The sequence below is a fragment of the Pelodiscus sinensis genome, chromosome 1 (assembly GCF_052426305.1).
Source record: "Pelodiscus sinensis isolate ZL-2025 chromosome 1, ASM5242630v1, whole genome shotgun sequence".
NCBI classification, from domain to species: Eukaryota; Metazoa; Chordata; order Testudines; family Trionychidae; genus Pelodiscus; species Pelodiscus sinensis.
Window position 1 is genome coordinate 99,156,992 of NC_143052.1, and position 16,141 is coordinate 99,173,132.

The 16,141-nt window shown below is 42.9% G+C and overlaps 1 long non-coding RNA gene across 1 annotated transcript; it reads left to right on the top strand.

Annotated features, from left to right (window-relative positions):
* The first annotated feature begins 1,884 nt into the window (after positions 1-1,884).
* On the top strand, positions 1,885-15,659 carry LOC112543843 (uncharacterized). Its single transcript, XR_003087109.3, has 3 exons — positions 1,885-2,023; positions 11,028-11,176; positions 13,836-15,659. It is a non-coding gene; the product is annotated as an uncharacterized LOC112543843 (long non-coding RNA).
* Positions 15,660-16,141: the final 482 nt, after the last annotated feature.

Here is a 16,141-nt window from a genome sequence, read left to right on the forward strand (position 1 = left end):
AAGTCATTTCCTGTCTTACGGGCTTTCTATAATCCATTTTTCGGCAGAGACTTGTTGATTGAAATTTGTGGACTGGTGGACTATGAGCTGGCCTAGGACACAAAAAACCTGGCTTCTATTCCTGGCTTGGCTAGTGACCTGAGCAAGACACTTCATCGTTCTATGCCTCTGTCACCGAGGTGTGGGGAGCCACCGGCCCCTGCACCCCCATCTGCAGCCAGGTGTGACTCAGCTAGCAGGTAGAACAGCAGGTTGATTAGTTCACAGGGATACAGTGTAAAATAGACTTGTTAGCACAGGGACCAGAAGTAGCCAGTCCAATCCACATTGTGGAGGGAGAGAGCCTGGGCCCCCTCCCTGGCTATGTCTATACTGGTGGCTTCTTGCTGATTATTTTCAGGAATAACGGCATTGCGCAAGAGGGTTTTTCTTGCGCAAGAAGGGGCAGTGTAGACAGCTCCTTCTGGTGCAAGTGCCTCTTCTGCAAAAATGGCGGCTCATTAGGTATGCAAATGAGTCTCGGCACTATTCCACGCTTAGCCTCATTTGCATATTTCTGGCTCAAGGAGCCACCAGTGTAGACATAGCCCCTGTGTCCTAATGTAACCCACACACCTACGCTATGTCTACACTGGCGCGATCTTGAGCCAGAGCTATACAAATGAGGCTAAGCATGGAATATCGCTGAGCCTCATTTGCATATCTAATGAGCCACCATTTTTGCAGAAGAGGCTCTTGAGCCAGAAGGAGCTGTCTACACTGCCCCTTCTTGCACAAGAAAAACCCTCTTGCGCAATGCCGTTATTCCTGAAAATAATCAGAGCCTCTTCTGCAAAAATGGTGGCTCATTAGATATGCAAATGAGGCTCGGCGATATTCCACGCTTCGCCTCATTTGCATAGCTCTGGCGCAAGATCACGCCAGTGTAGAAGTGTGGTTACTGAGCAATGCAAGTGGTACCTAGACCACAGTGACAGTTAAGCCCAAAAGACCTCTACAGCATGGGCTGGGAGGCAGCTGGCTTTTAGCTCAGAGGGTAGAGGCTCCTATAGTCTGCTTCAGAGTCTGCTTCAGAGGTCCCAGGTTCAAATCTGCCTGGGAGAAGTTACACTAAGACAGTTGTGATGAACTCACACATTCAGCAACTGGCCCTAGCCCTGCAGGCAGCCCAGTTTCCTCCTTTATCCAGCTTCCTGGGCAAAAGTTGTCACCTGTTTACACCCCCTTTTCCCAGGCTTATGTTACAGTGAGCCTGGGCCATTGCAAACATGCTGGGCTGAGGTAGCCTGGGGCATCCTCCCCTCTGTGAGAGTCACATCCAAAATTCCCAGCCCCATCCGGGCACCAGTGCAGTGCCTAGGGAAACTGAGGCGCATGTACATCCAAAGTTACTACAGTACAGGACAGTAGAAATCACATGCAACATAAGACACGAACAGAGCAAATACAATCCCCAGTTCATCACAGCCTCAGTTTACTCATCTGTAAAATGAGGCTCATGGTGCTTATCTGTCTGTAAAGAACTTTGATTCGAAAGCGCCACAGAGGTGCCTTTAATGAAAAGTTTTTCATTAAAACAAAACTACAAATCAGAATAACATCTGTTCACTGGCAAAACATTTTTTTTAGACAATTTGCTCCTTTATAAGGAGGCATTTCATTTTAAAAGGCTGAAAGTAAGCCTGACCTTGCTTATGTCCCAGTCAGTCAACATTTGAACTTCATTTGTTGTGTCATGAAAAAAAAAAACCCACCCCAAAACATTCTCAATGTCAAGCAAACATTTATTCAAAGGATTGGCTTGATTGTTTAAAACTTCTGTAAATCAATCACTGTCAGTTAACTTTTCCCCCGCCCCCTCCCCCACTTTATGAAAACACTGTAGCCATCAGAGCTCAGAGCAACACAGCTTTTCAGCACTGCACTGTCAGGAGAAATACTTAGCACAGATTTGGCAACGCAAATACTTTTCCACCCAATGCTCTGTGGAGCTCAAGGAGCTTGTGTGTTGCTGCGTTGCATCGTAAGTACATAAAAGATATAATTTCAGCTATAATCCATCTGGAAAAATACTGGGAATGTGAGACTATGGGTAGTTTAGAAGACATTTGTGTTCCCTGGCACATGGATATCAGCATACAGTTCAATTACACAGTTACAAGAATGCTTTCCTTTTAAATGACTCCGTGGAACAGATCTCTACATGTCATGCACAAGGTGTTTATGTTACAAACGGGGATTTGTGCTATGGTTCACCTAAAGGAGAAGAGAATCAAGTAGATATGGGAAAACATTTGCCAGGAATTCAAGCCGCGGCAAACAATGGCTGCTCTCCGCCCTGGAAGAGCAAATATTTTCATACCTGCAAAGTGCCGATTAACTTGGGTAAGCAGAAATGTTACCCAGCTTAATTGCACATTAAAAGGGAAATGTGAGACGAGCAAGAGCCTTGCCCACTGCAAGGCAGTGTTCTTTGTCTAACTCATTTTATGTTCTAGGGGATCTGGATGGACATTTCACTTCATCTGCACATCCAAGCAAAAGCATGGCCTAGAGTGAGGCAAGGGAAAACACTTGGGCAGATGCACAAGGGAAAAGCCTTTACAATGTAAAAATATGTCAAGGCTATTTTTGGCAGGTGAGTAGATGACACTCAGGGCTGTCCTTACGATTTATGGGGCCTATGCAGAATTATTAAACTGGTGCCTCCAGATGGCAGCCCCAGGGGCCTGGAGGGATGACAATGTTTTAGAGATGTGATTTTATGATCTTCAGTAAAGAAATATTTTAACCAAGGTCCTATAGACTAACACAGTTAATTCAGAAACTGATAGCATGTACCTGGGGTTGGTGCATGACTATTAAATGACTTCATTGCCACTGGAATGGTTCTTTCTCAGGTTAAATATTCTGATAATAGACCTGGGAAACTTTTTACTTTTAAGTTAACTAAATCTTCCCCAGAGAAGGAGAGGAGAGGTCCAGGTTGGATATTAGGAAAAACTATTTCACTAGGGCTACATCTACACTGGCCACAATTTCCGGAAAAGGGATGCAAATCAGGTAAGTCAGGATAGGGAAATCCGCAGGGGATTTAAATATCCCCCGCGGATTTAAATAAACATGTCCGCCGCTTTTTTTCCGGCTTGGGGAAAAGCCGGAAAAAAAGCATCTAGACTGGCGCGATCCTCCGGAATAAAGCCCTTTTCCGGAGGATCTCTTATTCCCATCTACTCACCTGCCAAAAATAGCCTTGACATATTCCTGAGGTAGGAATAAGAGATCAGCTGCACACTCATCCCACCATTCCCCATCTGCCACCCGGCTCCCGCGCACCGATCCACCTCCGCCCTGACGTTGGGTGGCGGTATTCGGCTCACCGCCGCTCGCGCCGGGCTCGCGCCCCTTACATCCACGCCCCACTCCCCTTGGTGGGGATAGTGGCAGGGTTGCCTCACCTTGCCACGGTCTCCCTCTATAAAATCTTAGCACTCTTCTTGTGGAGAAGACAGACAAACAATAATTGCAAAGCCTGTGCAGAGTATGTCTAGGCTCCTTTTCCCCACTGTCAGTTCTCCCAGGCTGCCCCTTCTCCTTAGAATTATCTCCCACTGTCAAACGTCCTCCCCATCCTCCCTCCTGTGATACGTTTCAACAATGGTGCTGTAAAAAAGGGCCTCAATATTTAAGGCTTGTACTATCATAGGATATGCTGCCTGTGTCTCCATTGAATATGTTTGTGTGGCAGAGATACAATGAGGAAGCATAGGAGCTCAGGCATAAGTCATCTAGGGACTTGGATCTTGATTCCCTACTGGCTTCAGAGATGCTAACTCCCAATATGCACTTGTGTGAGAGAAAAATCAATGTGGATTACTAAGGAAAATATGCCAGCTCTTGAAAACTTTACATCAAGACTGGTTGCCTTTCTGGAAGACTGGTTACTGGTTTCAGGATAGGGGTAACTAAGTGACATGCCAAAGCTTTTGTCCTACAGGAGAGCAGACTAGATGATCTAATGGCTCCTTCTGGCCTTAAAAACTATGAATGCTCCTTTGAAACACTGATCAGACACTAAAAGATGAGCCTTCCTTTAGTGTGTTATTTACAGTCTTTACAAAAGATGACCTGCAGTATTTCTGTGCACCTGTCTCTTTTTCCCACCATTGCCCACAATTCTTCATATCAGGTCGATTCATATGGGAACAATGTCTGAAATATTGCTTTCATTTAAGGAGATCCATTGAACTGTACCAGGTACAGTTAGAACACAAGAACAACCATACTGGGTCAGACCAATGGTCCAGCTAGCCCAGTATCCTGTCTTTGCCAGGTGCTCCAGGGGGAGTGAACAGAACAGGTCATCAGTGAGTGATCCATGCTCTGGCATCCACTCTCAGCTTCTGGCAAACATCAACTAGGCTCACTTCAGCACATGGGGTTGCATCCCTGCCCATCCTGGCTAATGGCTCCATGAATGTATTTAGTGCTTTTTAAACATTTGCTGCAGTTTTATAGTTAATTATGATTAAGTCTAAACATGGGAGGTCGTGTAGAGCCTGGGAACATCTCCTTCCTGATCTAGATGGACACGCAGAATTGCTGTGTCATTTGAGATGAGCACAGAATACGTGACACAGATTGTATCAGGTCAGGTCATTTTGCTGGGAGCTTAAGACATGTTTGTAGATTAAGCTACAGTCCCTCTAACTTTAAATTACCACCACGTTTGGATTGCTGAGTTACTGACCTCAGTATATCCCAGTCTCAGCTCCACCATGGGATGCAGTGAGCCTTCCTGAGACCCATGCCTGCAAGCCATTGCAGGTGATTATTAGTAGGACTCAAATGGTATCACAGCTGCCTTTAAACCAGTCAGAAAGACGTGGCTTCAAGTCCAAATGTCAAATTGTTTCAGGCTGTGTCTGGAAAAAACATCTATAAATGTGTGAGGACCCCTCTGTCTTGGATGATACAAAACAGATCCCCTAAGAATGTTCACTTGTAGAATTATTGGAGGACAGCATTAGGAGAGGCATGCCTGCAGGAATCATGAATTGGAAATATGAAGGTATTACTCTCCACATCAGCACTACTGTAAAAATCAGTGATTAGTTTAAAAAAAAAAAAAAGGCAGATACAGCTTCCAGTAGAGGTAGTGCAAAAATATTGCCCTGCAGTTACAACAACAATAATCATTTTTATTTATGATCTGAAACTCCTAAATTGCTTTACAAAAGTATTATCTCCATTTCTCAGATGGTGATTTCTTCACAAGGTGAAGGCAAGGCCACACAGTTAGGGTGTGTCTAGACTACAGGGTTTTGTCGACAAAAGTGGCCTTTTGTCGACAAAACTATACCTGCGTCTACACTGCCGCTGAGTTCTGTCGACATAACGTCGACAGAACTCAGCAGCTTTGTTGACGGCTATAAACCTCATTCTATGAGGAATAACGCCTTTTGTCAACAGTTCTGTCGACAGAAGGCATTATTGAATCTACACTGTCCTTTTTGTCTACACTGTCATGTTGACAAAGTGGCTTGCTTTGTCGACAGAACTGGATGTAGTCTAGATGCTCTTTGTTGACAGAAGCTTTGTCGACAGTATCTGTCGACAGAACTTCTGTCGACAAAAGCCTGTAGTCTAGACATACCCTTAGATGCTGGCAGAGCTACAACTAGAACCCAGTAATTTGACTTTCAGCTCTATGAAGACTAATAACAAGGCTCTCAGTAGGCAGCCATCAGAGGACCAAGTGACATTAGGACCAGAGATGTTTCAATAGTTTCCCTTTGGAATTTCTTTCCCACCAACCCTCCTGCTTCCTTTTCCCCAGAGGGAAATTAGGTTCAAAATTTGGCACTAAAATTTGGCATTGTCATTTTTTGGCTGGAAAATTTTTGACCAGTCCTAACCAGGATGCTTGGTAGACGTGGGCTGCATTTTGTGTCTTGAGTTTCCCGCTTGTGTTAGTCCAGGGATAATGCCTATCACTCTCTGGTAATCCACTCTAATGTGATCCATACATTCAGCCATTCTCAATCATCCCAGAAATCCTCTTGTGCCACATCCTTCCCACAGAACCTCTTTCTTCCCTAAAATTCATTCTGGAATGAACACCACCCATTCTAGAATGGGCAGCTGGGGTGAATGCTGACTCTCACAGCAGCTGCCTTTGCTGTTCATGCCTGTTTATCCTCCCTGTCATTTACATTATTTTCTGGTTCCAAACATCTATCAATCCAGAAAGCCATGCTGATGTTTAACAATCACTGTAGTTGTGTCACTCTACTTAAGGAGCTAGCATTCCTGGAGGTAAACCACTAACTGAAATAGATCATATTCAAAAGTATTGGTCAAGGCTCCACCCTACATAACCTTTGCTTGGCCTCTGGAAAGGCACTGGCCAATTTATGCAAGCTAACACACCCAAAGAAGAGGGATTTTGCTGTGTCAATGACTAGTGATGGAAGCCTTTAACTAGGGATTCCCTGGTTGCACTCTGCTATGTTAAGTCTTGCTTCCTGGCACTACCAGAGACCTGATGTGCTCTGCAAGCCTTCAGTGAGGAGAAATGTGCCATGTGCCCGGCTTTCTCTTTGGCAACAGAGACTGCAAGAAAGGATTTGGCCTTGAAGACATAGATTTCCTTTCGATCAACGAACATAATTTAGGTTAGTGCATTTGAAACTCCATAAGGGGAAACTGTATGAAAATGTTTCTTTTCTTCACCAGCTTGTAAAATCCCCATTTACACTCAGAACAACAGATAGTGTCCCCCATTGTCTTCTCAGTGCATCCACCCACTTGCAGGCAGCTAACCAGGATCTGCAGAAAAGGAGATAGTTCAGCATGAAAACACATCTGTTTGGAAGAAGTGACCAAGGAAACGGAGAGCACAGTAACCAAAATGCCAGCGCTTTGTGCTTGCAATTAGCAATAAAACATATGGAGAGTAGGAGGCCCTCCCTGCCTGCTCTGAGTGAAGCATTAATTATACAGGAGAAATACAGGTTTTCCAAACTGTAGGCACACTAAATGCCATGCATATTGTATGCACCATTGTGCAGCACGTTTGCAGGCACCATTTCTGTGGCTGCACAGAACCCATGCATACACATGGCTAATGAAGGGCAATCATCGTTACGAGACATTTTCATCATTTGCCCCTGGCAAGAAGGTTCTTTAAGATGCAAACCTTAATTTGTCTGCAGTCTCTCTCTAGGGATTTACCTAAGAACACAGGAATGACCATCCTGGGTCAGATCAAAGATTCATCTAGCTCTTCTCTAATTATTTTTTGAATCCTGTTAAAGTCCTGGTCTTCATGACATCCTCTGGCAAGGATTTCAAAGAATCATAGAATCCCAGGGTGGAAAAAACCTCAGGAGATCAAGTCCAGCTCCCTACCTAAAGCAGGGACTGCTTTGGTGCAGCTGCCCATCACTCTGGCATCAGAGCATCTGTAGAAGCGAAAAGCACATTAACTGCAGAAATTTATGCTCACGGAACCTTGCCTATTGCTTTTTTCAGCACCTCAGCTTTTATATGCTCTGAGACAGTGTTGCAGTAAGTAGCTCAGATGTAAAATGTCTGTGCCATTGTCCTACTGAGTCATGAGTTCTGGGCAGTTCATTTAAAATATTTTCCAGCTGTGAAATGACAAGGAAGAAATCTTAAATTACACAGTGGAGAGCAGACCTTTGAAACACTTTAGTCATGAAGAACCTGACCTGCTACTGTGTACCAAATGCCAAAACTTGGCAGTGTACCTTAAAGCACAGCAAACAGGCAGCCTTTTTTTTTTAATTGTGTGGCAAAAGGCCATCCCAGGTCTTAGAAACCAAATAATGTATCCTGCTGTCTGGAATAACTAGAGACAGGTGAAATCTAAAACGTTTCAGGAGATAAGAGCCCAGCATATGCTATTCTGTCACAGACAAGGAGGAGCAGTAATTGTCAGCCACCCCTTGCATCTTTCAAGGCAGCTAGCAGTTTGGCATGGTTGCTGTTACAAAGATCCAACGAGGCCTGGTTTCCCAGGGTGTAGAGCAGTTGAATAAAGTGTGCTACTAGCGAGCAATGCTCCTCGACCTAGGGATATATTGCCTTGCCACAAAGAGAGGCAATACAAAAGTCAGCATCTTGAACCCAGTATGCCTGTAACCAGCCCATAGTGGGCAGACGGATTAGCTGCCCTTCCAGGGGCTTTCTGTTGCTGCAGCTGTTCAGATCTGGGGCCTGTGATATTGTCACAGCTAAATAAACATACAGAGGGGCATGCACTCACACCCTCCTACAACTTGCCATGGCACTAGCTGCAGGAAATGGTAAATATTAATGTATCGTGAGCTCCTGGTGATCCCTGGACAGCACAAAGCGCTGCAAAATAGCACAAGGCAAAGTAGAAGCTGTCTGGATCTGAAATTATTAGGCTTTAATATTAAAGATTGGAAATGGGCCTAAACTGAAACTTCAGATCCAATTTCCACATCCTGATCCATCTGTACATTTCCACAGTGGTCAGCCCCAAAACAGTGCTTCCAAACTTTTAGACTTGGACAAAAGGAATCCAAAGGCAAGCTTTCCCAGAGTTCAGGGTGGTCAGATTCAATGTCCAAGTTTGGGCCCTTAGAGATGGAGATTTGAGCTGAAACTCAGATCCTGAATCCAGATTCAGGGTTTTGGTTCAGAACCAACTCTAAGTAAGGCTGATTCCTCCCTAAGCGTCCTCTCCCATTTTCAGTAACTAGCAGTCAGAGAGGTCGCTGCTGACGGCTCACTCATCAGGTTGAAGGAGGGGAAATTTAAAAAACATGAATATGTCAGCTGTTGATGCTTGCAACTAACAGAGCATATGGAGAGTAGGATCCAGTAGGAGTCATATCTTTTTTAAGTTAGGGCCACATGTCTATATGCAAGATGTGTGGGCAAAAGCATTTCAAATCTGCTCCCATAATTTAACTGATCAACAGTATAGAAAATATTGGATTATTGCATGCACAAATGTCTAATAAGGGACTCGTTGCATGAAGTTACTTGATTAGCACATGTAAGTGGTTCTTCTCTGAGAAGTAGCTGCTGTGGCAGGTAGAGGAGGATAGCTTCCAGGAACCTTTATGATAGTATCCACCCTCTGTCTCAGCATTGCCCTGAGTTAAGAGGGAGCGGAAGGAACTCAGCACCCTGCAGAATTGGGCCCAAGCAGGTAATTATGCTGAAGTGAAAATCTCCATTTTAATTCAAGATAATAAACTCAGCCACAGAACTGAACAATTAAATGATTCTGGGGAGACTTAGAAGTGGGGCAGTGACACAAAATTAAGGGATGTTGAGTCCAGCAGTGAATGGGCATAAATATCCCCATCTTATTTTCTCCACAGGCCCAATGGATTAACTGGAACTTGGTGAGATGCAGTGGGGTAGTTCTGAATGGGCCTCTATTTGAATGCCTCTGCCAATGTGACCTCAAATGCATTGTCACCATATAGAGGACTCCATTTTCAGAGCAAAATGGCATCTTCCATGCAGCAAAAGTGCCATTCCACTGTGATCTGGCCCTACGATAGCATGGGTCAGAGGGGCCAGCACTATTAGGGTATGTCTACGCTGTGGAGCTATTTCAGGATACCGGAAGTACCCCAAAATAGCTATTCCATGTTTATTGAAGCAGCCCATTATTTCAAAATAGATTTCGAAATAATGGGTGGCTTATTTCAAAGTCCCAGTAACCCTTGTTCCACGAGGGTTAAGGGGCATTTCAGATGAATGAGTTATTTTGAAATTTGGCGCTGCGTAGACAGTGCCAAATTACAAAATAAGCTAGTTCGAAATAGCTCAAAATAAGCTACGTAATTTGTGCTACTTTGCGTAGCTTATTTTGAGTGTAAGGGTGCTGTGTAGATGCACCATTACAGAATTCAAAAATATTGCCATTGGTTTCCAATTCCCCAATGCTTTGCTGTGTCCAGTTCTGAGCAATAAAGCATTCCTTTTGTTTCTCAGACCCTTCGTGATTTAGCAAATGAGTCTCAGGCCAGGCAAGGTCCAAATGTTAATGAGGATTTTACAAACATGTACAATTTAATGCAGTTTTACAGAAATTTGAGCTACAATTTTATTTAGAAATTTGAAGACCTGTAAACTATTGATGGAACAGCCTTACTAACGGAGTTCGCATGGATTTATAACACAGTACAGTATATGCTTTATCTGTTATTTTCCCTCAAGACTGAGAGCTTTGTGTAAAAGTATTATTTTTGCATTAGAACAGTATAATTTATTTATCATTGTATTTTAGAGGCACATTGAAGCTGCATTTGAGATTGAAGCCCCAGTGTGTGAGGCACTGTAAAAACACGTACTGACAGATGCAGCAGGCAGTAGATTGATTGCTTGCAGAACTGGGAAGCTTCCCATACATAGCACTGTAGAATTGGCTACACTCACCTGTATTATTATATCTATGTAGAAATGCCTGGAGGCCTTAGTCAGGTTTGGGCCCCATTGTGCTAGGCACCCTAAAAATAAAATTGCCAGAGTATTTGGAACTAGTCTGATCTCGTATAGTGATGCCTATGGTCATGTAGAAAAATTTAGTTCAGAAAATACTTTTTTTCCTGTTTGAAGAATCTTATAAACAGGATTTCATTGTGCTCAATGCACAGCACATCCAAGACAGAAATCGCTTGTCATTTCGTCATGTAAAATCTATTCCTTCAGCAATGAGAACTGAATCCCACGTACAACTGAGACCCAACCTGCAGCCTGAAACAGGCTCCAGGTTGCCGGTGGCAGCACAACAGCTGCCTTTTTCTTATGAAATTCCCACACATGTGAGATGCTTGAGCTCACCTACGCTTCACTACCCTGTCCTTCAGCACTTCATTTCCCCAGAATGAGTGAAAGTTTAAATAGGGCTCGGCTTCCAATAGCAATGGCAAATGCCATTTTGAATTACAAAGAGTGGAATAAAGGGCTCTCGCTGGGTAACTTGACACATGTTACAAACCCTTTTCTTTTAGGCATTGTCTCAGGTCTTCCTCTAGGGACGAAGAAACTGAAAGGTTGAAAATGCAAGAGCAACACAAAGAGCCCAGCTTAGAGAAAACTGAAGCAGGAGTGTGTTGAATTCTTCTAGTGCTGTGACACCTGTCATGTCAGCAGAGCGTTGGTAAGATTACTCAATATAAACTGGTCTGTTCTTTAGACAGACAGCAAGAAGAAAGGTGAGAAGAAACTCAGGCTAACCATACAGTTTTCAAATTCCATGCTACTAGGGGAAGCAGGAGGAACTAGGCCAGGAGTTGTCCCTTTGGGTGCATCTAGACTACAGGTTTTTTTCAGAAAAAAGGCTGACATTTTCTGACAATGGTAAGCCTCATTCTACGAGGAAGAAGCCTTTTCCAAAAGAGTTCTTTCGCAAAAAGGAGTGTGTGGATGGAAGAAGAGGGAGTTCTTTTGGAAGAAGAGGAAAGAGGAAAAAGCACAAGTGCCCTGGTGGCCACTCGGTCCGTAGTAATCACAGCTTACATGTGAAATAGCATCCATTCAGTGTGGACACTCTTTCAAAAAAGCAGATGGCTTTTTCAATGCGCTTTGGCAGTGTGGACGCTCTCTTTCGAAAGAAGTTTATTCAGAAGATCTCTTCCAGAAAAACTTCTTTCGAAAGAAGCTTGCAGTCTAGACATACCCTTTCTTGCCTGCTCTGAATAGAAGGGGAGATTGTGTAAGCTTGTAAGTTGTTTCTACCTAGTTTGGTCTCACTGCTGGAAGTGGAGCTAGGGCTGCCTGATGGCTTGCTGAGCTTGCCTGGGAATGCCTGGTCCCAAGCAGCTGCTTATTTTGCTTGTATTCCAAGCCAGCCCTGGAAAGAGTAGAGAAACACCTGGGTATTAGCATCGTCTGTCCACAGGAATGAAGATGTTATCATCAGCATAATCCTAGCATTGTTGGAGTGTGTGGGCATATGTAGGAGGGAGAGGGTTCGTATTCTGATATAAGGTCTTTTAGAAATAAAAACCACCCCCCCAAAATACAAAACAAACAAAAGAGAGAGAGAGAGAGAGAGAGAGAGAGAGAGAGAATTCTGTGACCCGGTAATTGTTAAAGCTGATCACTATAGGCCAAATAATACAGAATTAAAAGGAAATTTGAACTATCCTGTCCAACAAGCAGGAATATAAGCCCGGCCAGTAGTACAAAAATAGCATCTTTTTATAAAATGAAAAATCTATGCTAAACCACAATGCTCCAAAGTAGCATCTGGTTCTTCTGCTAAAGTATAATTCTTCCCTGCCAGATATCCCAGTGATATCCTCCGTTGTTCTTACTACTGTCCTTCCAAATGGAAAAAGAAGGTGTGCAACTTCTTCCTCCCACCATCCAACACGATAAAATAAAATTATTACACAGCTCTGTAGTAATTACTGATCAGGATTTGGAGAGGAATTTTCAGAGGGAACTTTCATGATGTTTGTGCCAAAATAATGATCTCTCTGTGTCTTGACATTTATTACACGTGAGAAGGGTTATCTTCAGAAGAGATTTGCTTTTCTAGTTCCAACCAAAGAGGGCTGTATGTGAGAGATGGGATAAATTGCTAAAGCTTTGAAGATACAGGTTAGTTTGGATAAGCAAACTGAAGTTCTGATGTTTAGCTGACCCTCTTAGGTTTGCAAAACTGGACCAGAAATACCATAATCCTTCTGAGTCCTCATGAAGCCACATGCAGTGAAGCTCATCAAAACTAGCCAGTTTTGTTTAGACTGTTAGATTTTCACCATACTGGGTTGGAACAAATCTATCACTTAAACCAACATTCAATAGATGAGAATTCTCACAAACCAAACCCCATGGAAAGAGTAGCTGAAACCCACATAAACCAAAACCAGGCAGTCTTGCACTGAACTACCTGGAAATCCTTTAAGCAGTCCCAAAACCATTCTCATTGTCAGGTCCTCATTATTTCGGACACAATGATGCTGCAGCATTCTTTTGGTTCTTTAAATCCAAAACAAGGAGTTGACTTTGAGACCATGCCTTCTGAAAGAAGGAGAGATTCAGGTAGAGCTGTGTGTAGAAGCTAATATTCATGTTGAGATTTTTGGTTCAAAATACAAAGAAAACCTTTCAGTTATTTCTCTTCTCTACGCCTGTCAGTTTTCTGACAAAAGGTTATTTATTAAAACAGACTCAAGAGCATAAAGAAATAGACAAGCACTTGAAATCATTGTTTCCTCCTATCCAGCCCATCATTTTGACACAGCTAGTAAATGAAACTGGGTCCAGCTCTGATCCTCAGTATTATCAATTCAGCGACTACTTCCTACTCAATTGTTCTTATTCTTCTGTAGTTTCCCCTTCCACACACCTTTATGACATCAATTCTAAGCCCATTGAAAGTGGACAACTGATGCTTTGTTTGCCTATAGACCTTTTGCTGTACACAATAAGCTTTGTCAGAGTTCTGTGCAGGATTGTTTTAAAAGTTTTTAAATGTCACTACTTTATTCCTGTTGGCTCTCAGGTTGTGCAATATAAGCACCCAACCTCTTAGCTCTCTGGATTTATGGCTTTATGAAAACACATGGCAAATTAATGATTGGACAACAGCATACCTAAGATAATATATTTATTCCTTGTGACCTTTGTGCTAGAGTCTAATATAAGCATTTTTTGTAAATTCATGCAATAATTCAAATATACCAAAATGAGACTCTGCCGTCTGGAGAGAGGTGTTCAGGCTTCTTAGTTGGTAAAAGCAGGGAGAACATTCTTTTCACAGTCCTAAAGTTACTGTAATCTTTTAACACACATTTCTTTCTTTTCAGCTCTGCTTCTGTGTCTTTGTATGAGAGAGAGAGAGAGAGAAAACAAAAGGGAAAGCGAGAGGGGGAGAGATCCATATTAATATAACATGCAATTTCCAGATGTTTGCTAATGAAAAAACCATGAAGGATCACATTAAGAAGGGAACTTACATAAAAATAATCTGAAACTAAGTCTAAATTCACCTAAAGATTTGCTGCAGTTTGGAAACCCTTTGCATGAACCTGGACTGATTTATGACTTCACACCAAAACCACACAAGCTTGCGGATTTTGCACGGTAAGGATGTGAGACCAGATGAATCTCTGTGCTTTTGAATCGGTTTCCCATTGAGTTTTGGGGTTTCCTCAAATCCCAGAACACAAAAATAAACCTTAAAGGGTGTGAACCTTCATGAACTGAAATCAAGAGGGAGACCTGCAGCCTCCTGAAGAGCACAACAGCCAAATTTTGTACAGCTTGTCTTGAGAAATTGGACTTCCACATGTTCTCTTTACACCTTGGAACCCTTTGAAACTGCACCCTCCTGCCACTGTGAGTTTAAGATCCTAAAGTTACACACACAGCCTTCTCAGCTCAACAGTACTCATACAGCTTGGTATGAGATCCTCAACTAGTGTAAATCTGCAAGGCCCCATTAAAACAATCTTTGGTTGACTATCTTTGACAATATTTCATCTCTTCATACCTTTCCTTTTGAAATTTCATCCTGCCTAGCAATTGATCTGCAATGGTTATACTGACTTTATTTGCACTGCTGAAATACCCATAAGCCTTGAATTTGTTCTAATCTAACTTGATCGTTGATTTCCACTTCACTGAGGATGCTTGCCCGCCTCTCACAAAGTAATATTTCTCTACTTAACTATGTAGGATTTACTCTCTTCTTATTGATTTACCTTTTAGACTGTAGGTTCACCTGTGGTATAGGTTCAGCTTTACTTCTGTGTGTGCCACAGAGCAGAGTTATTCAGGATAGTCTCTTAAATATCCCACCTAAATTGTTGTCATTTCCCCTTGAGGCTGCTGCTAACCATTTTCTTCCTTGAGGAATCGTCCTTTACAACATCAAACCTGACATGGCTGTGATAATAGTGACCCAGCTGCCATCCCTACACCTTCTCTCATCTACTGTCTCCTGAATGATTCATAAAGTGATGGCAAGGTAGGTGAAGGGGTAGGTAAAGGCAACCAGAAGTATTCTGCTAGCAGATTCTGCAATTTCCTTGATCATTTTTAACATATTAAGGCCCTTATCTTTCTTCTGAAATGGACATTCATATTATCTAGGGCCAGATTTTCAAATGTATTTAGACACCTGATGCCTAATAGGATTTTAAAAAATGTCTAATCAGGTTAGATGCCTAACCCCCACTGATTTCCAAGTTAAGCCCGTACCTACTTGCAATGGGAGTTAGACACCTAATTACTTAGGCACCTTTAGAAATCTCTTTAGTAGCCCTATTTCCTTTGAAAATCTGGTCTCCAGTCTGCAGACACATTAATATTTCTGTTACTTGGGATTTATAACCAAATAGAGCCTCTCCATCCTGGAGAGGCTGCCAATATGTGTAATGCAACGGCACTGTCATCTGTAATGCACCTATTTTTCCTGCATAGTTTCAAAAGACAGATCACTGATATTTAGAGATTATCTCCAGTAAAATGACATGATCCATTATCTGAATTAGGTTGCATGGTTTTTATGTTCCAATGTTTACTCAGCAGTAAAAAGCAAGGCAGTCTATCAACCCACAAAACAAAGGTTTAGTGTAAGTCACTAGGGCTACGTCTAGACTGGCCCCTAATTCCGGAAAAGTCATGCAAAGCAGGTAAGTCAGAATAGGGAAATCCGCGGGGGATTTAAATATCCCCCGCGGGATTTAAATAAACGTGTCCGCCGCTTTTTTCCCGGCTTGGGGAAAAGCCGGAAAAAAACGTCTAGACTGGCGCGATCCTCCGGAATAAAGCCCTTTTCCGGAGGATCTCTTATTCCTACTTTCAAGTAGGAATAAGAGATCCTCCGGAAAAGGGCTTTATTCCGGAGGATCGCGCCAGTCTAGACGCTTTTTTCCGGCTTTTCCCCAAGCCGGAAAAAAAGCGGCGGACACGTTTATTTAAATCCCGCGGGGGATATTTAAATCCCCCGCGGATTTCCCTATTCTGACTTACCTGCTTTGCATGACTTTTCCGGAATTAGGGGCCAGTCTAGACGTAGCCTAGGGGTATGGCTACACTAGCCCCCTAGTTCGAACTAGGGAGGCTAATGTAGGCATTCGAAGTTGCAAATGAAGCCCAGGATTTAAAT